Genomic DNA, 26,991 nt, shown 5'->3' with positions numbered 1-26,991 from the left:
GAGATGGAAACAGAAGGGCAGGGAAGGGCTAGATCATGCAGGGTCTTGTAATCCATGCAAAGGAGATTTATAAGGAGGGAAGAGGTGTGATGTTATGCATGGGAATCACTCTGGCAGCTGTGTGAATAAGGACAAGGATGGAAGCAAGGGCAAAGGGGAAGAGAAGATTGCAGTGCTCCAGGAAAGACAGTGACTTGAACTGGTGGGTGGCAGTGGATGTGATTAGAAGTGGGCAGATTCTGGATGCATTTTGGAGGGAGAGCCCCATGTCATAGGTCTTGCTGATTGGGGGTGAGCTGGTGATAACAAGGGACTGTGATATATTTTTTTAAGATTTTATTTATTTATTTGAGAGAGAGAGAGAGCACGAGTGGGGTGGGAGGGGCAGAGGGAGAGGGAGAAGCAGGCTCCCCGCTGAGCAGGAACCCCAGGATCATGACCCAACCCAAAGGCAGATGCTTAACTGACTGAGCCACCCAGGTGCCCCAGAACTCTGATATTTTTGATGAGCAACTGAATGGTTGGAGAAGATTGAGGGAGGACCAGGTTGGGAGAGAAAAGAATCAGGAGTTCTATGTTCCAACCTGCCTAGGCTTGAATTGCTTACTAGTATACAGTTAGAGACCTTTAGTTAGCTGTGGAAGTAAGTCCTCTGATGCTTAAGGGAGAGATCAGACCTGGAGTTGTAAATTTGTGAGCAACTGCCATATAAACAGTGTTTAGAATCACCTGAATGGTATCACCTAGTGAGACTGTATTTAGGGAAGAGATGCAATCTGGTATCTGCAGTGTGGACAAAAGCATCTTAGAGTCAGAATCTTTCTCATGCCAGAAGCAGGAAGAACAAGAAAAAAGATACACTAATCTTTGATAAAGTTATAGATCAAGAAAGAATGAGTCAATCAGAAGAGGAATTAGATGTGATGGAATCTAGAAAAAGGTCAGAGATCCAGTATGGCATTTCCCGTGTACATTCTGTTTTGGAGAGGAGGTGCCCTGGATCAGACTCTCCCCCTAGCTGTCTATTTTCAAAGGCAGGAATTTTGGAAATGGCCTGATGTTATTAATGTTTGAGCTGTAGAAGCAATTGCTAACAGGGGCCAAACAAAGCCAAAGGAACACATGAAGGAATGTTTTCCAATAGAAGATTCTGGCCTTGGAATATATATCGAGTGTAATAAGTTTCAGGACAGCCCCTATCATTTCTCCCTCCCTGCCCCCCACTCCCCATTCCAAAATCAGAGCAGGGATGGGAGTAGATAACGAGGAGTGAAGGTGGGCGGTTGGGGGAGCTCAGAGGGAAGGTGAGTGAGGTGTGTGGACAGGTAGATGTGTACAGGAAGGCTCCGGGGGGAAACTTCAGACAGTAATAATAGGCTTTGGGGCTATGCACTTGGTTCAGTCTCCTGTCCAGGTTGAGAGCAGACTCTGAGCCACTAGGAGGCAGAAGTTTAGTTTTGAATCTGCTTTGCAGTTTATAGACGCTCCCAAAATTGTTTATGGCAGGTGGGCCTGGCTGACTCATTCGGAGGAGTGTGTGACTATTGATCTCGGGGTTTGGGATTCAAGCCCCGCGTTGGGTGTAGAGATTACTAAGAAATATAAATAAACTTTAAATAAATTGTCTAGGGCAATGAGTTTTCTTTGGTAAAGTCGGTTTCCTAGCAAGAACTTAAAAATAACTTGCCCTTCTCTACCCTCTTCCCAAATCCCAGTCAAGAACCTAGACTTTTTGTGGGTACCCTCATTTTTCCTGCTCCTGGAAAAGGGAGGGGATCTCTTTTTTTTCTTCATATGGGGGAATGGGAGATGGTGGGTAGATGTCCAGTGCATTGTGACTGGTTTATTTCTTGTTCACTGCTCATCAAGCAATGTTGAGATGATAAGTTGACCCAATTTACTGCTTTCCTGAGGGAAAGAATGTACCAGCCAGAGGAGGTGAGTATCTGATGTATTTGTGAGTTGTATTTTTAATGTAAATGGATTGCTTTTGTCTGATGTGCGTATTTGTTTCCCATGAGCTGCGTTAATGGAGAGGCACACTGGGTGGGAAAAATCAGTTTTTGAACTTACAGAGCTAAGGGTCAGGATAATTAATCAGGGTAAATAACACCCTATGACTTCTCTTGGTACATTCTATCTGGACACATTTTTAAAAATTACTATCAAGAAAAATAATCCAAAACTTGAAATAAAGCAAAAGGAAGGCTAGTATCCTTTCAGTGTCATTTTTAAACACGTTTGCCTAATAATTCTTTAATTATTGATGTCTGAGAAATCACCTATATTTGATTTTAATGTTTATTATTTGATTAGAAACCAGACACTGAAGTTACATGGTAACTTACAGATTTCTGTCCAGTTAAAAAATACAAACCCAGAGGTCAATGCACAATATGATATTAACCAATTATGTATCTAGGAACCCCATAAATTCATTTCAGCATTCCTTTGACCGACCATATAAAATCTGCTTCTCCAAGTCTCCTTTGAACCAGCTTTGTCATCTTAACGATTCCCTCATTAATCGTTTGAATAAAATCTTAGACATGCGTTCATTCTATATTTATCTGGTAGCCTTTTGTGTAATTTTTAAAAATTCTACTTTAACATTATGACATTCCTACTCGACTCTGCTTCTTTCCAATGTTTACAAATGGAATAAATTGCTCAGTCAGATTTTTGCATGTTTGATGGTTAACCTTTTGAGTGGGATAATGTCAAACCTCTTAGGACATCAGGATGCTTATAGAAAAGTTTAATCATGGCACTATAACACAAAATCACAAATGTATCTATAAGCTTTTGGCTTATCCATAATTTGGAACACATGGAGGCTTATCATTTAGGAAGTTTCTGAGTTCAAAAGCCTGATTTGTATATGTTCCTGTTGGAATCCTAGGTGTGGAGATTCTCCACACCAGCAGAGGAGACCAGAATGTCTGAGACAGGACAGTAACAAGAATCTGTGGCTTGAATTTGCTTGGTGGGAAGAAGAGGAAAACTATCTCCAGTGTTCCCGATTAGAATTTATAATATAATTTTCCCAAAAGGCAATTAAATAAGTAATGATTAGTTTCTTTGAATTGCCCACAATGTAGTTGAAATAATGTCTTTTATGCAACAGAATTATTTTCAGTAATTGTATCTTTTAACTGCAAACATATTTCAGATACAGTATGAGTCAAATAGCCTTTTGTGGGGCAGACTGGGGAACTAGTCCCAATTTATAACATTGTTTTGTTTTTTTACAGAAAACATGTATTTGGTTCCAAACAACAAAATAAAAATGCTTTGGGGAGAATATATAGATATAGAATATATAGAATTATAGATTGGTAACAGCCTACAATAAGGTTTATTACAATGATAAAATTAAGCAAATTAAAAGCTGTTTTACTAAAAGGGAATAAAGAGAAAGTGTGTGTGTGCGTGCATGCATACGTGTGTGTGTGTGTGTTTTGTTAATGCTATCACACCTTTTAGTTTTTTATCACACAAAGTAGGACATATTCCAGGTTCCTGAAGCCTTTGCCCACGTTTGCCTTTTTCATATGGTGCTATTGTTAATACCTCGTGATTGTTACAAACAAAATAATTTTCAATTTCAAATTAAACTTTCAGCACTTCATCCACCAAAATGTCATACTTTCACCCCAATTTCTGCCAAAACAGAGCAGGTTTCTTTCTGGATTTTCTAAGTAGAACATTGCATTAATGAATAATGAGACTGACCACTTCCTTATAATGAAGCAGTTGTAGTGTTCTGAATAACAATTAATACTCTATTTCTTTCCTGAAGGAGATTCAGCAGGGGACCCAGCATTCTAATAATTATGGTAAATTAATAATAATCTTTGAAGATGTGACATACGCACGTTAGAAGATTTCCAAAATTTTTTGAGGGTGGTAGTGATGGTAAGTTTTTCTTAAGGCATTTATTAAAAGTAATTTACATTTTTTGTTTCCTGCATCGGTGAACTAGGGATATAAATGGTCAATGCCAGCAATCAATGAACAAGAGATCATTTTAGCCATGACCAGAGAGGCATGTTTTCTTTTCTTTTTTTTTTTTAAGATTTTATTTATTTATTTGACAGAGAGAGAGAGACAGCGAAAGAGGGAACACAAGCAGGGGGAGCGGGAGAGGGAGAAACAGGCTTCCTGCTGAGCAGGGAGCCCGATGCGGGGCTCCATCGCAGGACCCTGGGATCATGACCTGAGCCGCAGGCAGACGCTTAACCAACTGAGCCACCCAGGTGCTCCGAGAGGCATGTTTTCTGATGGGAAATCCCTCAGAGCTAAATTGGGAAAGTGCCAAATACCATATTCCAGAGAGGAAATAAAGTGTTAGAAATTGGAACAAAACTGGAAACTAAAATGATTCATCAGCTTTAGTTCCGTTGCTCTTAAAATAGTTTATATTTATTTCACTTCTTATATCAAGCATTTCCTATGTAATTAAAATGCCTCAAAATAACATTAAAGAATGTACAGTTTCCTGTGTATGGCTATGCCTATAGTAAGTGAACTATTCCTCAAGGTTATTTTTACTATATTTGCTTTTATAATGTGTCAATGAACTTTTGTGCATGAATCTGCCATATTTTACATTATGCCTTTAAGATGGATACCTTCAATGGAAATTGGTAGGTCAAAGGCTATGAATAATTGTTGCTTCTGTTACAAGTGACTTTACAGAAATATTGTCAATTTCTTTTCCATCTGTTTCTTGATGTGTATTTTGCTTATTTTCCCTAGGATTCTAGGACTGACTATTATTTAAAAAAACAAATGAACACCTCCTCCCCCGCCTGCATGCAAACCTACTGCTCCCCAGACACACCCCAGTAACGTAAAAAAATTAAAATTCACATACAAGATAATGTAGTCATGCTGATGTAGGAAAAACATTAGGGTTTGAAGCCAACGGCCAAGAAAGAATTCTTGAGATGTCTTCGGTGCAAAAAGATGGTTTTATTAAAGCATGGGGACAGGACCCATGGGCAGGAAGAGCTGCACTGGGGTCATGAAAGTGGCCCATTACATACTTTCAAGCTGGGAGGGGGTTAGGGACAGCGTAAGTCTCTAAGGAATTTGAGAGCAAGGTTTCCAGGACCTTGAGGGGGCCAGCTATTGTTGGGAAAGGGTCATCTATTACTGTCTAATAAAACCTGGGTCATGAGACCCTTCAGATGTATATCAGTGGGCCATATGCTTGGCGGATGATTGCCAACATGTATCTTGGAGGGTGTAGAGATAAAGGAAGTTTCCAAAAGAATTTTTATATGTTAAAGTAGGCTTACAGGATCCCGGGATGGGGGGGTCAGTCTAGGATTGCCTTTTGCCCTTAACAAAGCGTCAACATTGAAGCAGTTGAGTCCCTGGAGGAATGTCCCTCTGCCTGTTTCAAGGACTTGTCAATGGGCTGTAGGTAGTAAGGAAATTTAATATTTTTTCTTCTGCCTTTGTTTCCCCCATCAATGCTAAAAAAGGGTAAAAACTGAAAGGTGATTTTCCCCCTTATATTTTTGAAACTCAGTTCTACTTTCAAGTAACCATTGTGATAAAAATATATATATAACCAACTTAACATTTGAAAACCAGGCATTGCTATTTACATAACCTACATTTGGGAAGGAGGGGAGTGTGACCTGCTAGGGGTTCAAGGCCACTCAACCAGGATCCCTGCATTCATTAAGGTCACAACACTTTTGACACACAAGTGTCATCTCTAACCACCTCTAAGAATTGCCTGTGGTTTTTTGCTGACATTCCAGTGGGGAAGATGAGACCCCAGCATGTCCCGACAGGGAGGGAGGTGGACTTCGGAGCCATAAATTGGCAAAGTTGAAAATGACGATTTAGAGGTATTGATAACACGCATTTGAAAAAGATTACAGTATCTCCTCAGTAAAACACTGAAGGCTTATAAAAAACTTATGGCATTTATCCAAGAGAAATGGAAAGGAGCCACTGTCTAGGCAAGTAAAACATTAAAGATTCCTAGTATGGGCCAAACTTCGTAACTATTGATGATTGGGCCTGTTTTCTTCATCACTACTCTTTAGAGTGTCCTGCCTATTTGCTTATCTTTCAGAAATGTTCCATGTTGGTGCTCACTCTCCCTCTTCTTCCCTCCCTCTGCCCTCTTCAAATTATTGGAGAGGTTTTTGTTTGTTTGTTTGTTTTGTTTTGTTTCTTTTAATTGAGAGTTAGGTGCAGACATTGTTCTACGTTATCCCTAAATACTTAAGTATACTAAGAACGAGGACAGTTATATAGTCTCCTATCTAACTACCATACTATTCTCACACTCAAAAATGTACTGTATACATCAAATACTATCCAATACACACCCGTATCTAAATTTCTGTCAATTGTACCCCCAAACAATCCTTTAGACCTATTTTCCCATTCAATCCAATCCAAGTTGGCAATTGCGTTTGCTTGTGATTATATCATCTTTTTTAAATTAAACTTTAATTTTGAGATAATTATAGATTTCCATGTAATTGTAAGAATGAATACAGAGAAATCCCATTTACCCTTTACCCAGTGTCCACAAATGATAACATCTTGCAAAAGTATGACCTGGTATCACAATGGCCTGACACGGACACCCAATACCATCAAATACCTAATATTTCCATCACCAAAAGGATCTGCCATCTTGCCTTATTATAGCCACCCCCACTTACCTCCTTCTGCCTCTACTCTCCTTAACCTGGAAATCACTCATCTCTTTTACATTTCTGTAATTTTGTCATTTTAAGAATGTTACATGAATGGAATCATATAACATGGAAACTTTTGGATTGGAATTGGCTGTAAACATTCCTATACAGGTTTTTTGTGTGAACATAAATTTTTATTTCTCTGGGTCATATATTCAGGAGTGTAATCATGAAGTCATATGGTATTTGCATTTTATTTTATTTTATTTTATTTTATTTTATTTTTAAGGATTTTATTATTTATTTGGGAGAGAGAGAGAGCACAAGCAGGGGGAGTGGGAGAGGGAGAAACAGGCTTCCCACGGAGCAAGGAGCCTGATGTGGGGCTCGATCCCAGGACCCTGGGATCATGACCTGAGCCGAAGGCAGACGCTTAACCAACTGAACCACCTAGGTGCCCCAAGGTATTTGCATTTTAGCTTTTTAAGAAAATGCCACATGTTCTTCCAGAGTGACTGTACTGTTATATATTCCCACCAGCAATGTAGGTGTGATTCAGGTTTAGAGCAGTTATAAATACCTCTTACTAAAGTTATTTTTAGATATTTCATATTTTCCTTTTTTTGATATTTTGCATTTGTTAATGAGATATTCTCCTCAAATATATATTCTTTGAAGTTTCTTTAAATATTGTTTTATTGAAAAATCAGCAGAAATATCAGAAAATGCTGGGAAGTACAGAGAAAACACTCAAAGTTATTTTTAATTCTCTGACCTAGAGATCCTATGTATTAATATTTGTATGTCTATGTCATTCTAGTCTGTCAGGAATATTTTTATGTGTTTTGTGTGGGATACTGTGTGTGTTAGTATTTTTATGTGTATCCTTTTATTTTTAAGAAGATTTTATTCGTTTATTTGAGAGAGAGTGAGAGCATGAGGGGGGAGCAGAGGGAGAGGGACAAGCAGACTCCACACTGAGCATGGAGCCTGACACAGGGCTCCATCCAATGACACGGGGCTCCATCCCACAACCCTGAGATCACAACCTGAGCAGAAATTAATAGTCCAATGCTTAACCGCTTGAGCCACCCAGGCGCCCCTGTGTGTATCCTTTTAAAACACAGATATTTATATGTATATTTTACAAAAATGCTATCATGTTGTTACATAACCTACTCTCTTCACATAACAATAATTCTAAACATTTTTCTTTTTCATTCAGCAGTATAATTTTAATAGTTTCACCTGTGAAAAATGCTCCCCAGAGATTTGTTTCCTTTGTTGTGAACATCCTCTGTTGTGAATCCAGGAAAGTTGTCACACTCCAGGGCAGTCATTTCATATGTAGTCCCTTCACTAAACTTTTAATAATTCTTATACTTTTGCAATTTATTCACTGAATTTTCTAAAGAGGCAACCACAGTGAAGAGAAATAATTTTGTCTTTTAATTTCTTAGTTGCATTTCATATTGGATTATCTTAGTTAAAATTTTGAGAAAATGGGGTGCCTGGGTGGTTCAGTTGGTTAAGCGTCCGACTCTTGGTTTTGGCTCAGGTCCATGATCTCGGGGTCCTGAAATTGAGCCCCACGTTGGGCTTTGCGCTCAGTGAGGTGTCAGCTTGGGATTCTCTCTCTCTTTCCCTCTGCCCCTCCTGCTCATGCTCTCTCTCTCTTTCTCCCTAAAATGGGTAAATGAATCTTAAAAAAAAAATTTTTTTTCAGAAAATGTAAAATAATGGTGACGGGTGTTTTGCATTTTGTTACTTTCTCCATCCTCTGGTTTTTAAATAAGGATGTGTCTACTCTCATTGTGGAGTAGCGTGTTGGTTGGTGGTTTGATCTGGAATAGGAATCTATATTATTGTTAATGAGATAAACATTACTTTTGACTGAGGTGATCACAAGTACGATACAAAGTATATTTAATTACTAATCAATTCCTAATATCCAACAATCCAGGGAAAAATTCCACTTAAGCAGGTGGAATAATTCCAGTAATGCAGTGCTGAATTTGATTTGCTTATATTTTATTTATTTGCTCATATTACTTTTTGTCACGTCGTGATAAAAGGCTTATGCCTGATTCATGAATGTATTTCCAGCTTTTTAAATAATCTGAGTCAAATGTATATAGCACTATAATTAGCTCTTCCTTAGAATTTTGAAAGAATTCATTAGCTAAAAAAAATCACTGATTCCTTAAGAGTTTTTGGAGGTGATTTTTAAATATTTATGCTTCCATAACTGCTCTCTACAGATATTCTACTTCTGAAGCAATTTATGGTTCAAATGATATTCTCCAAAAACTTTCCACAGTAGTACGATTTTCAAATTCATTATCAAATAATCTTGCATGACATAATAATTTATATTTTAAAACCTCCCTTGAGGCAAAGAACATCCTAAGAGCGAGGGATACAGCAGGAACAAACAAGCAAGAGCCTTGCCTTCATGGAACTAATGCTCTAGTGGAGGGAGTAAAAACTATTTAACAAACAAACAAATCAGATGATGTCAGATCATAATAAACCTTATTTTTAATTTGCTCACAAAAAATGTCTGGTTTTCCTTCTAGCCACAGAGTAGGGTTGTACTGCTCTGCCCCCCTGGAGTTACATATGGCCGTGTGATTGCTTTCCCAGTAAAATGTGGCCAGAAGTCATGTGTCACTTCAGGATCTATAATCTGCCATACGGACTCTTTCCCTCTGTCCTGGCAGTCGCTACTTCTGCTGCAATTTATTGACCACAGTAAGTCACAAGGCCCAGCTGGTATAAAGGTTTGGGGGAATCGATTCTCCTTCGTCTTGAGAGGAGTTGCAAAGTCCCATCGCAAAAGGTGTAGATTCAGGTAAGGGTGAAAAATTGTAAGCATTTTGCAATCAATAGACCACCATTATTTTCTGTTTGGATTTTAAAAATTTCCTTTTTAAAAATCTCTCTTTTTTTTAACTTTTTAAAATTTTTCAGTCAAGTACCGATTTCAGTTGTATTAAAAAAAAAAAAACTTAAGTACTACTATTTTGATCTGTTTCTATCCACAGAACACTCCTGACGCCAAGTGTGTGGAGTTTTACTTCCTCATACCAACCAATTCTGCCGCTTTCTGGGCACCCACTGGATAGACTACAATTTAATTCAATTCTGACACTAACTACTCAGAGTTGGCACAGACCCCACAGTACTACAAGACGGCCCCCACTCCAGATGTCAGTCCCAAGTCTGGGCAACTCTACTTCTGACTTACCAGCCATGAAGTTGGGGGTTTCCATGACCCCTGCCTCATATAGTTGGCTAAAATGGCTCATGGAACTCTGAGAATCATTTTACTTAATATTACTGATTTTTTATAAAGGAATACAACTCAGGAACAGCCGGATGGAAGAGATGGATAAGGCAAGGTATGTGCAAAGGGCCTAGAAACTTCCATGCCTTCTCTAGGCATGCTGTCCTCCCAGAACCTCCATGTGTTCACCAGCTCAGAAGCTTTTGAGCCCTGGTGGGGGTAGTGCTGAAAGTTTCAACCCTCTTATCACATGGTTGGTTCCTCTGGCAACAAGCCCCCATCCCAAAGCTAAACAGGGGCCCACCAAGAGTAGCCTTATTTGCATAAACGCAGATATAGTTGAAAGGGGCTTATAATGAATAATAAAAGCTGCTACCCTTAATACTATCACTCAGGAAATTCTAAGAATTTTAGGGGCTTTGTGCCAGGAACCAGGGACAAAGATCAAATATATTTGTCTATCACAAATACATTTAGACCTACACATTCCCATTTGAGTAAGGCTTCGGGTATCCTACCAGTTACCATATGTTAACATGTGGTGGTCTTCTTTTTTTCTTACCCTGTAAATAGTCTAAAGTTGTAATTCTACTTTCCTTTTTGATCTAATAGCCAAGTAAGGTTATGTTTTAAAATGTTCAAATCATCAGGATTTTCTCTTTATCTTTAACTAGTAACTAATAACTAATAACTATCGTTATATTGATCATACTTCATAATTTTTTGAAAAGAGTTTATTTATTTATTTGAGAGAGAGATAATGAGAGAGCACAATCCATCCCTGGAGCATTCTCATCTTCCCAATGTAATAACTATCGTTATTAGTGACTCCATTATCTTACATTTTGATTGGAGGATATGTCTCAGATAATTGTGTTGCATCGGGGTCTATTATTATATGGGCAATCTTCGAAAATGTTTCATGGGTGCCTGAAAAGAAGTTGTGGACAGGGGCGCCTGGGTGGCTCAGTTGGTTAAGCGACTGCCTTCGGCTCAGGTCATGATCCTGGAGTCCCAGGATCGAGTCCCGCATCGGGCTCCCTGCTCAGCAGGGAGTCTGCTTCTCCCTCTGACCCTCTTCCCTCTCGTGCTCTCTGTCTCTCATTCTCTCTCTCTCAAATAAATAAATAAAATCTTAAAAAAAAAAAAAGAAGTTGTGGACATTTTTAAATTGTATGTGAAGTTTGAGATAGATCTGTATGTAAGTTCAAATACGTTAATTAGAATACATGAAGTCTTGAAGTACACACACATATAATTTATCACAGACAGAGAGTAGAATGTTAAATATCCTCTTACAAGCAAGTTTCCGTCCATTTATCCTTTTTTTTGTTTTAAATATTTCAATGCTTTGTCATTAATATATGAAAGATAATTATTAGTTCATCATTTTAGATTATGTATAATTTAATTTCTGGTCTTTATCAGGCATTCATTTAGATCTGCCTGACTAAAGTGAATCCCTATCAAGTTCCTTTATTCTGTGTCAGGAGCAAGAATTCCCATCCCCTTCAAGGCCTTTCTAGCTAGAATAAGAATCAAATTGACATGAGACTGATTAACAGGGAAAAATCAAATTTAATAGCATTCATCTACGTGGACAAGGAAATTCCAAAGACAGGCAAAATGAGGTATATGTCATTCTGAACTAAGGAGAAGGTGGTTGGGGTCTGGGACTTCAAAGGGAAGGAATACAATTTATAGGAAGAGGAAAAACAGTAACGGTTTGGTGGACAAGTGTTTGCTGGGCCACTGGGAAACAATGGGGCATAGAGGACTTTGACCAATAGGTCTTGCTAGGTTCCTCCCTATCATACCTAGTTCATATAATAATGTAGTTATCTATGGTGATAGCATCCTTCCTGCAGTGGGGTCCTCTCTCTCTCTCAGTTCTTTTTAGGGGGCTCCTGGCTGGCTCAGTCGGTAGAGCATGAGACTCTTGATCTTCAAGTCATGAATTCAAGAGCTGCATTGGGTGTGGAGCCTACTTTAAAAAAAAAATCTTTTTAGGCAGTTGACAGGGAGGTAAAGAGCTTTTCCTGAATCTACTGAGTTTTTGTTACTTTTAAACTTAAAATTATCTTCATGCTGAAGTGGCCCAATTTGGGGCAGCCTACCCTTGGCCCCTACATCTGATATAGAGTTAATGGGTAAGTGATCTTTTCTTTCACATCTTGGGGAAACGATGATGAGAAAAAAGTAGAAACAAGTGTATTGTTTGTCATAATCAATGAGGATGGGTGAAACTCACCTATTAAAAGGGAAGGATTGAATTAAAATACTAAATCCAATTATATACTATTTACAAAAATCTCAGTTCAAATGAAATACTATTAGTCAAAACAAGAAACAGCTCAAATGGCCACCAACAGTAAATGCTTAAGTAAATTGTGGTATATTCATACAATAGAATACTTTATAACAATGAAATGGAAGCAGAGCTCACTGTATCTTCAAACATTAAGATGAATAAAAAATGTTAGACAGAAAAAAAATTTTATTCCTATTTAATTTATACAGATTTCAAAAACTTGTGCTTAGGGATGTATTCCCAGATAGGAAAAGCATAAAACAAAAACAGAAAGTGTTTGCTTTAAGGGATGAACAAGAAGGGACATAAAAGGACATTTAAGGCTGGCAATATACTATTTCTTAATTTGAGTTGTACATCTGTATAAGCACTCATCAAATACGTAATTTTTTATTTTTTATTTTATTTTATTTTTTTGCACATTTATTTTTTAACACATGAATAGAGCCTTTTATTAGTTTCCTGTGGTGCTTAATAAATTATCACATATGTAGCAGCTTAAAACAACATCCATTTATTATCTCACTGTTTCTTTCAAAAATTATTTTATTTTTAATTTTTTCCCAGCTTTATTGAAATATAATTGACATGCAACACTGTATAAGTTTAAGGTGTAAAACCCATTGGTTTGATATATTTTATATTTTGCAAAATGATTACCACCATAGCATTAGCTAACACCTCTTTCCCAGTACATAATTTTTTAGCATAAAATTTACCGTCGTAACCACTTTTAAGTGTACAGTTTGGTGGCCCTAAGTACATTCCCATTGTTGTGCACCCGTCACCACCATCCATCCCTGGAGCATTCTCATCTTCCCAAACTGAAACTCTGTCCCCATTAAACAACTCCTCATCTTCCCCATCCCTCCAGCCCTGGCAACCACCATTATACTTTCTGTCTCCATGGGTTTAACTCTTCTAAGCACCTCATAGAAGTGGAATCCTACGTTATTTGTCTCCGTCTTCTTGGTGGCTGTTAGCCAGGGGCCTGCTCGCTTATGAGGTGGGCTGCCTACCTTTCCCTATCTTTTCCTTCCCTGCTTCTTCAAAGCAGCAAGGGAGAAAGGTCTCTCTCCTGGCTACCAAGATAGGGTCTTAGGATGTAACATAGTCAAAGCTGTGGTTGCCACCTTCACCGTGTTCCCTCGCTTAAAGCAAGTCACAGTTCTATCTGAATTCAAGAGGAAGAGATTTGCACATAAATGATTTTATGCACTCTTCTGTATGAGGAATGTATTAATAGCACATTTTTAAAAAATGAATAAATTAAAAGGATAAAATGGCATGGATAGGTAAAAAGATCTATCTATCTATCTATGAATTACCTATAGTAAATTGAAAACAAAAACAAAAACAAAAAAACCAATGCAAGACAGCAAGGGTTATCCTAACCATAGTGGAAATCAAAGAAAAAGCATCAAATAGAATAATGAAGGTCATGTTATATTGATCATACTTCATAATTTTTTTAAAAGAGTTTATTTATTTATTGAGAGAGAGATAATGAGAGAGCACAAGCAGTGAGGAGAGGGAGAAGTAGACTCCCCGCTGAGCAGGGAGCCCGATGCGGGACTGGATCCCAGGACCCCAGGATCATGACCTGAGTCAAAGGCAGACGCTTAACTGACTGAGCCAACCAGGTGCCCCCATAATTTTTGTTTTTTAAAGGTAATTTTTTCCACGAATGGATATTTTCAAGACTCTTTATTATTCTTTAAACTTCAAAATGTTAAAAACCTGTGTCTTGGAAGAGATCTCTGCTCATTATCTTTATCAGAATATGGTGATGACCTTTCCCTCTTTGTTTAGTGCTGGAAAACTGACTTCAGTTCTATCCGGAGTAAGGCTTTTATTCCATTTGGTTTAACTGGATTCAATTAACTTTGGGGGAACACCACCATTTTTGGGAGTTCACATCACCATTTCGTTTGTCCCAGAGTATCTATCCCTATCTTTTTTTTATCTTTTTATTTTCATCTCTTTATTCATGTCCTTTGTGATCAGAGAGTGTTTCTCCAGTTTGTCTTCTGTACCACCAATTTGAAAATTGGTCTTTTATAGCATCCAGTGTATTTGTCTTATGTCTTCTCCCTGGGTGTTAGTTTCATTGCCCTTCCTTCTTATCTTGGCTTATCTCCTCATCGAGGCTCCTTCTTTTTCAATCGAGGCGATTCTTTCTAGGGACAAAAGTAAATAAATATTTTCCCATTTTTCTTCTGATTCAGAGAAAGCATTTCCCACTGAATTATTTGGTCATCAGAACAGTGTTACTTCGTGCTATAAAATTTCTTCATAGATCTCATATTAATTGAGTTCTATTATTCATCCTAGAAAGAGGAGAATTCTATGTAGAGCTGATGTTAAAGAATACTTATGTCTACTTCAATAGGAACACTCAGATCGGGGCGCCTGGGTGGCTCAGTTGGTTAAGCGACTGCCTTCGGCTCAGGTCATGATCCTGGAATCCCTGGATCGAGTCCCGCATCGGGCTCCCTGCTCGGCAGGGAGCCTGCTTCTCCCTCTGACCCTCCCCTCTCTCACGTGCTCTCTGTCTCTCATTCTCTCTGTCTCAAATAAATAAATAAAATCTTTAAAAAAAAAAAAAAAAAAGGAACACTCAGATCTGCCCTCCCCGGGGCTTCCTGCAGTTCCAGCTTGAGTTTAAGGCTGGACCTACCTTGGTAGGAAAAACAATGCTGGCTTTCTCACCAAATGTAAAACTCTTCAATGCAAATGCAAAAAGACTCACATTGGGATAGTTCTTACTTGATTCAACTGGTTCTTATTTGGCAGAATAAGAAGGCCAATAAGGAGAGGCACCTGACCTATTGTATATTTGCAGACCCCTTTTAGTTTCATGACATTTTTTTTTTCATGTGGTAAAATAAATCCATAGTCATTGAACTCAGAATAAATCTTAGGTGCATCTAAAGCTGCAGTTCCAAAGAGGCAGAGAGGATTTTAGGGGGGCTTTTGAGAGGCTCTTTAACCTTGCCCTCAGCCGGTTTTTCTGGTTAGTGCAGTACTGCTTGCCTGGAATGGATTTGTATTCTTTCCATTGGAGCCAGCTTCCCAGATACTTGAACAGCTGCTTATCTGAGGCAGATTCTTCTGCTCCACGCTCCAAGGCCTTTCTACTTTGAGCAACCATGCTCATCAGGGCAGCCTCCCTTCCCATCTTCAAGTTGGAAGGTATCCCTGGGGCCTCACTTCTATCATCAATGGGCTTTCTCTTTTCTCCTCCTCACCCCTTTTCCTTTCCCTCTATCTCCTTCATTTTGCTTTCCTGTTTTCCTTCCAGCCTATTTTCTCTGAAAAAATTGAAGAGTGGATGGGGACCCTGTTATGGCCTCAGTTGTGTCCCTTAAAATTCATATGTTGAATCCCTAACACCAATGTGACTGTATTGGGAGACAGGGTCTTAAAAGGGGCCATTAAGGCTAACTGATACCATGTGAATGGTTTCTAATCCAATAGGACTGGTGTCTTTCCATGCAGAGGAACAGGCAGCAGGGACACATGAGCACAGAGGAAAGACCCAGTGGGAACACAGCAAGAAGGCGGCCATCTGCAAGGCTGAAGGAAAAACCATACCTACTGACCGTTTGGCTTTGGACTTCCCACCTCCGGAACTGCCAGAAATAGTTTGTGTTTAAGTCACCCTGTCTGTGGTATTTTGTTACAAGAACCCAAGCAGACTAATACACACCTCATCTTACCCATCATTCTGCTAATCTGTAGGGACTCCTCCTGGGGATCCTGGCATATGTCTCATTTTTATCCCTAATACCTGATCCTGCTGAATTTTTCTTGCATTTTAGATGTTTTATAGGCTTTTTAATGGGCACTGGAAAAGAAGGGTCTGCTTGGGTTTCCCTTAATCTCCTCTGAAACTTCACATTTTTTATGGTCTCTAGCATGCAATTTAGGAGTTATATCCTATCTTGTTCCATTCATTAATAGCAACAGCTTTAATATCATCTGCCCAATTAACCTATAGCTTGCAAGCAGCCGGTTATTATGTTCTGTAATTCCCGTCTAGCACCATGCTACGCTTAAAAATGCTGGAGGGTTGGTTGATTGATTTAAAACCTTGAATTGGATTCAGGGCCAGGGATCTTCTCGATTCCTTCTGTTTCCTAGGTTCAGATGGTGAATTCGGATTCCACGAGGAGTGAGGATGGGGGGCTGGGCCTTCTGCCAACAAATGTGGGTATTTTGGAGACCCCAGTTCTGGTTTCCACCCGAAATGATGTGCTGGTCTGTCGTTCTCCTTGGGGACCTAGAGGCAGATGTAGACAAACAGCAGGTGAGCAGGAAGGGCAGTTGGAGCGGGCTGAGGCTGTAAACAACCTGAGCTGTATGAAGGTCTTGCTTGGGCAGCACCGTCTCAAAGCTGCCACCCACTGGGCATTTCCTGAATTGACTTTCCACAGTCTGGGCAGGGACAGGTGTGCACTGATTTGTAACATAAAGGAGTCTTTGAGTTGGGAGGAGTCTTACCCATCATATCCTTTGGTGTTTTACAAAGCCCTGTGATGGTACATGAAATGGTTTTAGGTGGGATACCAGATGATTTTAGGTGGAGACATACTTACGTGGGATGTGCATTAACAGCGAATTGCTTTTCCAATGTTCTTTGAGTCCTTTTGATACTGGAAAGGAGAAAGTATCTGTCTGGTGCTGGTAGACCTTGGCACTCGATAACCTTCCTTTCTAACAGAGAAAGCGTTTTCCCTCCTAGATTGTTTTTCTGTTACTACCATTAGATAACATATGAAAATCTTTCCTCACGTAAACAAGGTGACTTCCTTTAGAGGCAAATATTAAATAATAGTGCAGGTGGTTTGAATAGGGCAAAACTTGTGAAGGTGGCACACAGTGAAATTGCGGGCATCCCCTCCCTCCCCTTTGCTTCTTTTGTAATCTTTCACTGAGAGGCTGACTTGGGATTTGGGATCATTCGTTAGTGGCATCTGTTAAGAGCAGGATGCCCATAAAAAAGGAGAGGTTCCCCAGAAGTAACCAGAGCTTGGCATCTGGATGGACTTCCACAATGGCAATGCTCGACACCCCGAGAAGGTCTCTTAGCAGCCACCCTTCCACTGGTCACCAGAGGAAACAGAGAAGAGCAGTGCTGGGAGAAAGAATATTAAAATTTGGGAGTGTAGTCTCTGTGGCGTTAAAAGACATGAGAAACTGGGGGACTTTCAGTCATATCAAAGGGGCATATGAGCTGGCAGGGCTGTGCAGAGGTGACAAACCTAGGTGTCAATAGTTGTTGATCTTGGGGTCTTAAATCACATTTTGGATTATTTTCAATAATCAAATAATTATGGTTACATGTTATATACTTCAATATAGAAAAATATGAAAAAATAGAAACTATATATAAAAATTATATAAAAACTATATATAATATATAAATGTTAAAGTATATATTTTAATATATGAAATATATAAAAATATAAAATAAAAATGTATAAATAAAAATTATGTAACATATATAAAATAAAAAATGCATAAAACTATAAAAATACATAAAAACTATAAAATATATATTAAAAACTATATACACAAATAGAAACTATCTATAAAATCCATATGCAGAGCAGTTACAAATCTCAGTTGTGGAAGTAAGTGAATTTCTTTATTTTCAGAAGCCAACTGAGTCACCATTAGGAACTCCCATTCAATCTGAAGACAGACAAATTAATCTAAACAGTGCCTCATTTTCCCATTTTAGATGAAACCAATCACTCCTGTATTTTCTCTCCTGTCCTCTATCCTTCTTCCTTGGTGGCACTGACATTTCTGACATTATGGTTTGGAGATGGAAGGTGGGAGCCTGGCTGACATATGCTTAGGGGCTTGGGTGTGGACTTCATCACATCCCAGTATCTGTGGACATAACTCTTTTTCATCACTGGTCATCTGACTTTAGTTCTGCTTCCTCCTCTCTCCATTGCCTGTGTCCTTTTCAGACTCTAGCCTCAGAGAACCCATGGCCTTGTCTCTGACCTCTGATCCCCTGCACCCCCACACAGTGTCAGCTCTGTTGCTGGGCCTCATAAAGGCGTCCTTCAGTACAACTGTGAGATTTTGCTCATTTTTCCAGGTTAAACCCAGGAAGTCAGATACTCTGTGCTCTCAGATTCCCCAAACGTGTTGGGACATGGCTATTGTTACTCCCCTTCTCCCAACTTTGTTCAAGCTGGGCTGAGCCCAGGGTCCCTTCTTGGGGGCTCTCATCAGCATCTCTGTCTTGCTCGGTCTGTCTCCTCTCCTCCACCTCTGCTTCCAAAACCCCTTCTCCTCCCCAGGATATCGATCACATCTGGAAATGGGATGGCCTAGAACTTGGTCCAAATCTATTGGAATCTCTTGGAAAGTTAAGAATTGTCTTTGTTCTCCCTCCCAAGACAGTGGCAGTGGCCTGCCTGAGTTCCTCTTGCTGAAAAACGAATGCATTGATTCATGATTCAAAGTTAATCTAGCAGTGCACACAATACTGGAAGGAATGTATACATATATAGGCTTTTAAAAACGTTTTCCCCTTCACTTTTGAATTTAAATAAAATACGTTGCTTTTTTCCCTTAAGATTTAGAAACATTTTTATTCAATATCACTTAAAAAATTAAACTTATTTTGAAGTTAACAGATTTACATGGAGTTGTAAGAAATAAGAAAGATTCTATGTACTCTTTACTGTGTCCCTGGATGATAACGTTTTGCAACAGTATAGTACAATATGACAAGCAGCAGATTGACCTTGATACAGTCAAGATATAGGAGTTTCCAGCACTACTAGCATCTGTTACATTGTCTCTCCATAGCTATACTCACTTCGTCCCCACCCCTACACCCTCCTTAACCCTTGGCCACCACGAACCTGTTCTCCATTTCTAAATGTTTGTCATTTCAGGAACATTACACAAATGGGATCATATAGTATGTAAACTTTTGGAGTTAGGTTTTTTTTTTCTTACTTAGCATAATCTCTGGAGATTCATCCAAGTTGTATATCACTAGTTTGTTCCTTTTCATTGCTGAGTACTACAGTATTGACAGACCACAATTTATTTAACTATTCATCTATTAAAGGACATCTGGATTATTTCTATTTTTTAGCTATTGCAAATGAAGCTGCTGTGAACATTTGTGTACAAGTGTTTGGGTGAACATAATTTTTATTTCTCTGGGATAAATACTCAGGAGTGCAGTTCTTGGGTCATATGGTGGTTGCATGTTTAGTTTTCTTAAATAGGCTTTTTAAAAGATTTATTTATTGGGGAACCTGGGTTACTTAGTCGGTTAGCGTCTGCCTTTGGCTCAGGTCATGATCCCAGAGTCCTGGGATCAAGCCCCATGAGCCCCACGTCAGGCTCCCTGTTTCTCCCTCTCCTCCCCACTGCTGCTTTGGAGACTAGATGAAGCAAGGAACCAATTCTTCAGCTCTTCCCTAGAACCTTCCAAAATTCAAAAGTTAGTGGAAGAATCCAGAAGATTCTTTCCAGTACAGTTCCCCTTTCTGAAGGCAGCCAGTGTTACTACTTTCTTGCTCATCTTTCCAGAGATATTTGATGCACATACAAGCAAAATATGTTTGCACATATTTCCCCCCTCTTTTTAGCTGTGCAATAGCATGTACATTGTTCTGTTTCCTGCTTTCCCCCCACTAACAAGAACTCTTAGAGATTGTTCCATATAAATACAGTTTCTTTTTTCCTTTTTATGTGTTCATTATATTCCATTGAAAAGATAGTGACAATGTTAGTTCTCAGTGTTTTATCACTGCAAACAGGTCTTAATTAATTTTGTACATGTATCATTTTGTTTGCATTCAAGTATATTTGAATGTCCCTAGGATAAGTTAGTAGATGTGGAATTTCTAGGTCAAAGTATTGGTGCATGTTATGGACTGACCTGTGTTGTCCCCAAATTCATCTTGAAGCTCTAATCCTCAATGTGACTATATTTGGAGATAGTGCCTTTAAAGAGGTAATTAAGGACAGATGAGGTCACAAGGTTAAAGTTCTAATCCAGTAGAACTGATGTCCTTATAAGAAGAGGAAGATACACCAGAATTCACACACAAAGAGAAAAGACCATGTGAAGACACAGCAAGAAGGCAGCCATCTTCAAACCAAGGAAACCAGCCTCGCCAGGAACCAACCCTACCACAACCCTTGATCTTGGACTTCTAGTCTTGAGAACCATGAGAAAATAAATTTCTGTTTTTTATGCCACCCAGTCTGTGGTATCGTTATGGCAGCCCATGCAGACTACTACAGTGCATAAGTAATTTTGACAATGATTGCCAAGTTTGCTGTCCGTGAAGACTGGACTGATTTGTATTTCTCCCAGTCTCTGCTCTTCTGCTAATGGACATTTACATTATTTTTAATGTTCATAAAAACACAGTGCTGCAATGAACATCTTTTTAATTGTTTTTTTAAGAAAGACTTTAAAAAATAGTTTATTTGACTTTCTGATTAATAATTGTACACGTGATCAAAAGATAGTCAGATACTTGCTTAAATCAGAAACCCAAATTTGACCCAATTAAGCAAAATAAATAAATAAATAAATAAATAAATAAAGGAGCTATTGGCTTTTATAACTCAGGAAAGTTTTCAATTTTTGCCTCGCCCACCAGTATTAAGACAGGCTCTAAAGTTTCAAACGTTTCACTCATTAAATTAGGCTTATGATGTTATCCCAAGTTTCCAGGAAGCCATGGTTTCTTAGAAGATTCACAATGGCAGAAGAAAAGATCTGCGTGTATGCTAGTCAGGACTTGTTATGGTTTTGTGGGACAGAAATCCAAATCAGCCTAGCTTAAGGAGAAAATGGACTTTCTTGGCTTTTATCATGGAGAAGCCTCTGAGGTTCAGGCCTAGTTGGATCCAAGAGTTTAAATGATGTCATCAGTTCTTCCTTACTGCCTCTCTCCTTCTCCTGCCTACTTGGATTTCATTCCCATGTAGATTTTGTCATAAGGTAAGATGATGGCCTTGGCAGCTACAGACTTATGAAATCCTTTGGGTCTACAACCTTGGAGAGAGGAGGGTGGTCTCCCTCTCTCAATTGTTCAGAAAGACTCTACCTGTGAGGGTCATGTGACTAACTCTGGCCAATTCTAAGGAATTGGGAAATTTGATTGGAGCTGCCCTTGGTTCAGTGGGGAAGGCAGGGCTGTGAGACTGATCACCCTGGTAGAGTCGCTATAAGTGGGGGAGGGGCTGGCCTTGGTTCGACAGACAGAAAAGAACTGATATCAACTTTCTTTTTTTTTTAATTTTTTTTTTATTAACATATAATGTATTATTTGTTTCAGGGGTACAGGTCTGTGATTCAACAGTCTTACACAATTCACAGCGCTCACCGTAGCACATACCCTCCCCAATGTCTATCACCCAGCCACCCCATCCCTCCCACCCCACCCCCCACTCCAGCAACCCTCAGTTTGTTTCCTGAGATTAAGAGTCTCTTATGGTTTGTCTCCCTCTCCAGTTTCGTCTTGTTTCATTTTTTCCTCCCTTCCCCTATGGTCCTCTGTCTTGTTTCTCAAACTCCTCATATCAGTGAGATCATATGATACTGTCTTTCTCTGATTGACTTATTTCGCTTAGCATAATACCCTCTAGTTCCATCCACCTCATTGCAAATGGCAAGATTTCATTTTTTGATGGCTGCATAATATTCCATTGTATATATGATATCAACTTTTTTATAGAAAATCAAATTATAGTCAAAATGTTGCTTGCTGAAAATCCAACCAGAGCAAAAGGATTTAGTTGGGTGATTCAAAAGCGTAATGATTTCAGGCAATGATAGCTTGAGGAGTTCTTCAACCTGTACACACCCCAATGATAGGAAGATGGCATTTTTGGGGTTGACAGCCCCCTTTCTTTGGTGAATATATGTTTATATCTGTACATCTTTCTGACTTCAACTTTCTAAGTTTCCATTCATGACTATATTAATTTTCTAGGGCTACCATAGCAAAGCACTATGGACTGAGTGGCTTAAACACCAGAATTTATTGTCTCACAGTTCTAGAAGCTTGAAGTCTGAGATCAAAGTGTCAGCAGGGTTGGTTTCTTCTGAGTCTGGTTCACTCGCTCCTTGTCTGGTAGATGGCCATCTTCTCCCTTGCCTTCACATAGTCTTTCTTCTGTGTGTGTCTGTGTCCTCATCTTTTCTTATAAGGACACCAGTGCTTTTGGATTATGACCTTATTTTAATTTAATTATCTCTTTAAAGACTATCCAAATACAGTCAATTCTGAGGTACTAGGCATTAGGAATTCAACATATGAATTTTGAGGTGACACAATTCAGCTTATAACAATAACCAACCACCTCACTTTGGTTAATAAATTCTTTTCATATTTTAATATCTGTCCTCAAGTTTTGTTTGGCCTGGAAACTATTGTATTTTCTCCTCTTGAGGTGACTTTTCACATCTTTGTTTTGATTTGTGGTGGATTGATTTTATAGTATAACTCTAAGAAGGCAAACTTAATTCAAAATTTTTTAGGGGGTGGATATTTCTCCAGTATACCCATTTAGCACCTAATGTTTATTAAATGCCTACATAGCATCAGACTCTGAGCCAGGCATTTTCCTCTAGTTAATCCTCGTAAGGATTCTAGAAAGTAGGTGCTACCCATTTTTACATAAGGCTAAACTGAGAAAATCATCACTCCAGTGTGGTTACATGAATGGTTCAAGGTCACAGAGCTACATAGTGACAGAGCAGAAAATACATCTCATATCTCTCGATTCTTGATTCATAATCTCATTATCTCTCTCTACCCTACCAACTACCCCAGATTTGTTTATTGTAATTCCACGTTAGACTGCATGTTCCTAGAAGTCAGAGGCAGCTGTGATGGTTACTTTTATGTGTCAACTTGACTGGATCCAAAGTGTTCAGATATTTGGCTAACCACTATTTCTAGCTGTGTCTGTGAGGATGTTTCTGGATGATATTAGCATTTCAATCAGTAGACTGAGTGAAGCAGTTTGTCCTCTTCAGTGTGGATAGGCATCATCTAATCTGTTTAGGGCCTATATAGATAAAAAATGTGGTCGAAGGGAGAATTCTCTCTCTCTCTCTCCTTGCCTGACTGTTCCAGCTGGGACATCAGTCTTCTCTTGCCCTTAGACTGGGTCTTACACCACTAGCTGGCCTGGGTCCTAGCTTACAAATGGGACTGCTCAGCCTCCATAATCATATGAGCTACTTCCTCATAATAAATTCCTCTCCTAGGTCTCTAGAATAGAGATATCTCCTATTGGTCGTGTTTCTCTGGAGAACCCTATCTAATACGGCAGTGTCTAATGTAATATTTTAGGCAGAGAGGATAACAAGCAGAGGTATATATGGACTTTTTGGGAACCAGCACAACGGTCAGTGTGGCTGTAGTAAGTGGGTGGAAAAAGTAATGCTCCTTGTTTGTCCTTGTGAAGTCTTTGGCTTTTATTCTAACCAAGATGGGGAGCTACAGGAGGGTTTTGATCAGAGAAGTAAAATGATCTGACTTATAATTTTAACAGGACTAGAATTTGTTGACTGATTTGATGTGAGGATTTAGAAAAAGATAAATGAAGGATGACTTTAGGAGTTTACCTTAAACTAAGGAGTTAGTTGCCTTTAAAGAAGATGAGAAGACTGTAAGGAGAGAGGGTTTTGGGGGAGGATGGGGAGCTCTTGAGGCAACGTTGTGTTTAACTGAGTGCTAAGCATCTGAAGTGTATTAGCTCATTTAATTCTCCCAAGAACATTACCAGGTAATACTATTTTTTAAAAATAATACTTATTTATTTATTTGAGGGAGACGGAGAACAGAGGGAGAGTGAGAGGGAAAAGCAGATTCCCCACTGAGCAGAGAGACCACTGTGGGACTTGATCCCAGGACCCTGAGATCATGACCTGAGCCGAAGGCAGATGCTTAACCAACTGAGCCACCCAGGTACCCCACCAGGAACTACTATGATTCCCATTTTCAAATAAGGAAATAGAGTCAGAGAGGTTAAGAAATGTGCCCAAGATCCCACAGCTTGCAAGAGTTGGGGCTAGAATTTAAACTCAGGTTTGTTTCAGCCCAAAGCCTGCAGTACCCAGGACCACAGCACAACACCATACAGATAATAGTGGACATGATAGCCATATGTGCTCATGAAGACTGAGGCCTAATGAGCATCCTCAGATCTGACCACCTAAAGAGCTTCCTCCTCCTTGGTAGGTGGATAAGGGAAGTGTCCAGGAGGAGAGATTTGATCCATACGGTAATAGTCTGCTTGGGCTGCCATAACCAAATACCACAGAGTGGGTGGTTTAAACAACAGAAATTTATTTTCTCACAGGTCTGGAAGCTAGAGGTCAGAGGTCAAGATGTCTCAGGTTTGGTTTCTTTGGCTTGTTGTTGGCCCCCTTCTCTTTGTGTCCTCATGTGGTCTTCTGTGCTTGTGCATCTCTAGATGTGACCTCATTTCTTCTTGAAAGGACATCAGTCAGATTGGATTAGGGCCCCCCACAAAGACTTCATTTTATCTTAATCACCTCTTTAAAGGCTCTCTCTCTAAATACAATTACATGGGGGTTATGATTTCATCATGTGAATTTTGGGAGACACAGTTCACCCCATAACACTCACCTTCAGGTCAACGGGCATAAACCACAAATTATTTTAACACTATACTATGTTACTGTTTGTTACCAAGGAGAAGTAACTTTGTTGGAGAAAGGGAGTCATGAGTCCAGGCTGCCAAAAGGCCATTGAACCTGGAGTTGATTCCTGTATCTTACACATAGTTTCTACACAATGGTTTGTGGGTGATGAGAAAAAGAGAAGCCACAAAAAGACCTAGGAGGTCTCAGAACACCTCATGATGTCATGTTGCTGAGAACATTTTTTTTTTTTTTGGTCTAATATATGTAATACATGCTAGTGAAAGATAATCATGGGTTTTTGTTATGGTTGGTGATTTTTTGGAGGGGTGAGGGGTATTGAAGAGATTGGAAATGTTGAGGGATGTTGGAGGAAAATGATGGTATATTCTTTTTTGCTAGAAGTACAAAGGACGGCAAATCTCAACTAAAGCTCAACTCAGCTAGTTCCCCCCTTCTTATCACAAAACAAAGATATTTTTTAAGATTGACATGAAGACAGGAAAGAGTAGAATCCAGATTGGTCTTTATAGAATTTTTTTAAAGATTTTATTTATTTATTTGACAGAGAGAGACACAGCGAGAGAGGGAACACAAGCAGAGGGAGTGGGAGAGGGAGAAGTAGGCTTCTGGCGGAGCAGGGAGCCTGATGCGGGGCTCGATCCCAGGACCTGGGATCATGACCTGAGCCCAAGGCAGACGCTTAACGACTGAGCCACTCAGGCGCCCCGGTCTTTATAGAAACTTATATAATGAAGTAAATTATTACTACTAATAGCCATCCCTAGATGTGGAAATAAAGATACAAACATTTCTCTTTTCTGTAATAATAATGGCGAAGTGAGGTTTTACTTGCATTTGGAAATTGTGCTCTTTGTTTGAGTGGGAGGAATGTCCCAGGAAAAATGTATAAAAGATAAACATTTAAATCACATAGTAAATTATAAACTATTTTTTTAGAAACATACTACAGAAAATTCAATGGCAGATTTTTGCATGAAAATAATTAGGAGTTGATTCTACCTTTCCATCTCTCTCTAGAACCACTATTCATAAGTTGAAAAGAGCATAGTTTTTCATTAACATTTATTAAAAACATAGCAATTGTTCTCATTATATAGAAAATCAAGCCACGTAGTAACTATTGACAGAAACACAGTTAAATTAAATCAAATTGCAGTTAAAGTCCCTTTGTTTAAAAGTATCATTTTCTCACCCTCCCAAAATTATTGTGAAATTTTGAGAACCCCCAAATTGTAGAACTTTTTGTTACCTAGTGTGGCTTTTTGTAAAATTGTCTTTTGCTGTCCTGCAAGTACTCATTTCAGGCTATTATGTTTACCCTAGGCTGAGAAAGCTCATTCCTCAAACTTGAATTCTAGCTTTAAGAAATTTCGATCAAATTCATCCTACACTGATGTTTTAACTCATTCTTAGGCCCTTACAGCTAAATAGGACAAGGAAGAAAGACACAACTTCCTGTATTTGGGGCTTGAAGATGGGATGGGTGCCTGCAAATTAGAAAGGATATCTAGTAGAGTCCTAAACACTGGACAACACTTCTCAATTCCTCAGACTCCCTCATGAGGACACAGTCTTCATGTCTTCACTTGCTTGAGGAGCGAGGAGAAGGTATTTGTTACATATTTTCTGGGGCCAGTTAGCAGTAGCGAGTTTCATGTTGGACCCTTGACTTCAGTGGAAGACTGCAGTTAACTAGGTGTGGGGTCTTGAGCAAGTTGCTTGGATTGCCCCAGCTTTTGGCATTGTTTCTTCATCTATAGGAATTATGGGGGATTCCTACAGAGGTAGGTGATGGTGAAGGGGAAGGTTAGGGAGGATAGAAGCTGGGATAAGGGGAGGATAGAAGTTGGGATAAGGAGAGGAGAGAAGAGAACCAAACTTAATGACTCCTGAAACCAGTTGGGATCCAACTTCATGAGACTTTTTAGTCTCATGAATGGCTTTTCCTGAGAGACTTTTTTGCCCACATGATGGCAGTAATTGTATAAAAACAGCCTTGCTAACA

General features: G+C 39.1%; 1 long non-coding RNA gene across 1 annotated transcript; it reads left to right on the top strand.

Moving 5' to 3' along the window:
* Window positions 1–9,262: 9,262 nt before the first annotated feature.
* LOC123856436 (uncharacterized) lies at window positions 9,263–16,790 on the top strand. The gene is made up of 3 exons (XR_006793717.2): window positions 9,263–9,531; window positions 9,725–10,081; window positions 15,758–16,790. It is a non-coding gene; the product is annotated as an uncharacterized LOC123856436 (long non-coding RNA).
* The last annotated feature ends 10,201 nt before the right edge of the window (window positions 16,791–26,991 follow it).

The sequence above is a fragment of the Mirounga angustirostris genome, unplaced genomic scaffold (assembly GCF_029215605.1).
Source record: "Mirounga angustirostris isolate CCGP_5_RB_7025 unplaced genomic scaffold, mMirAng1.0.hap1 SCAF_13, whole genome shotgun sequence".
In the NCBI taxonomy this organism is placed as follows: domain Eukaryota; kingdom Metazoa; phylum Chordata; class Mammalia; order Carnivora; family Phocidae; genus Mirounga; species Mirounga angustirostris.
This window is presented reverse-complemented; position numbering and strand designations above follow the sequence as displayed.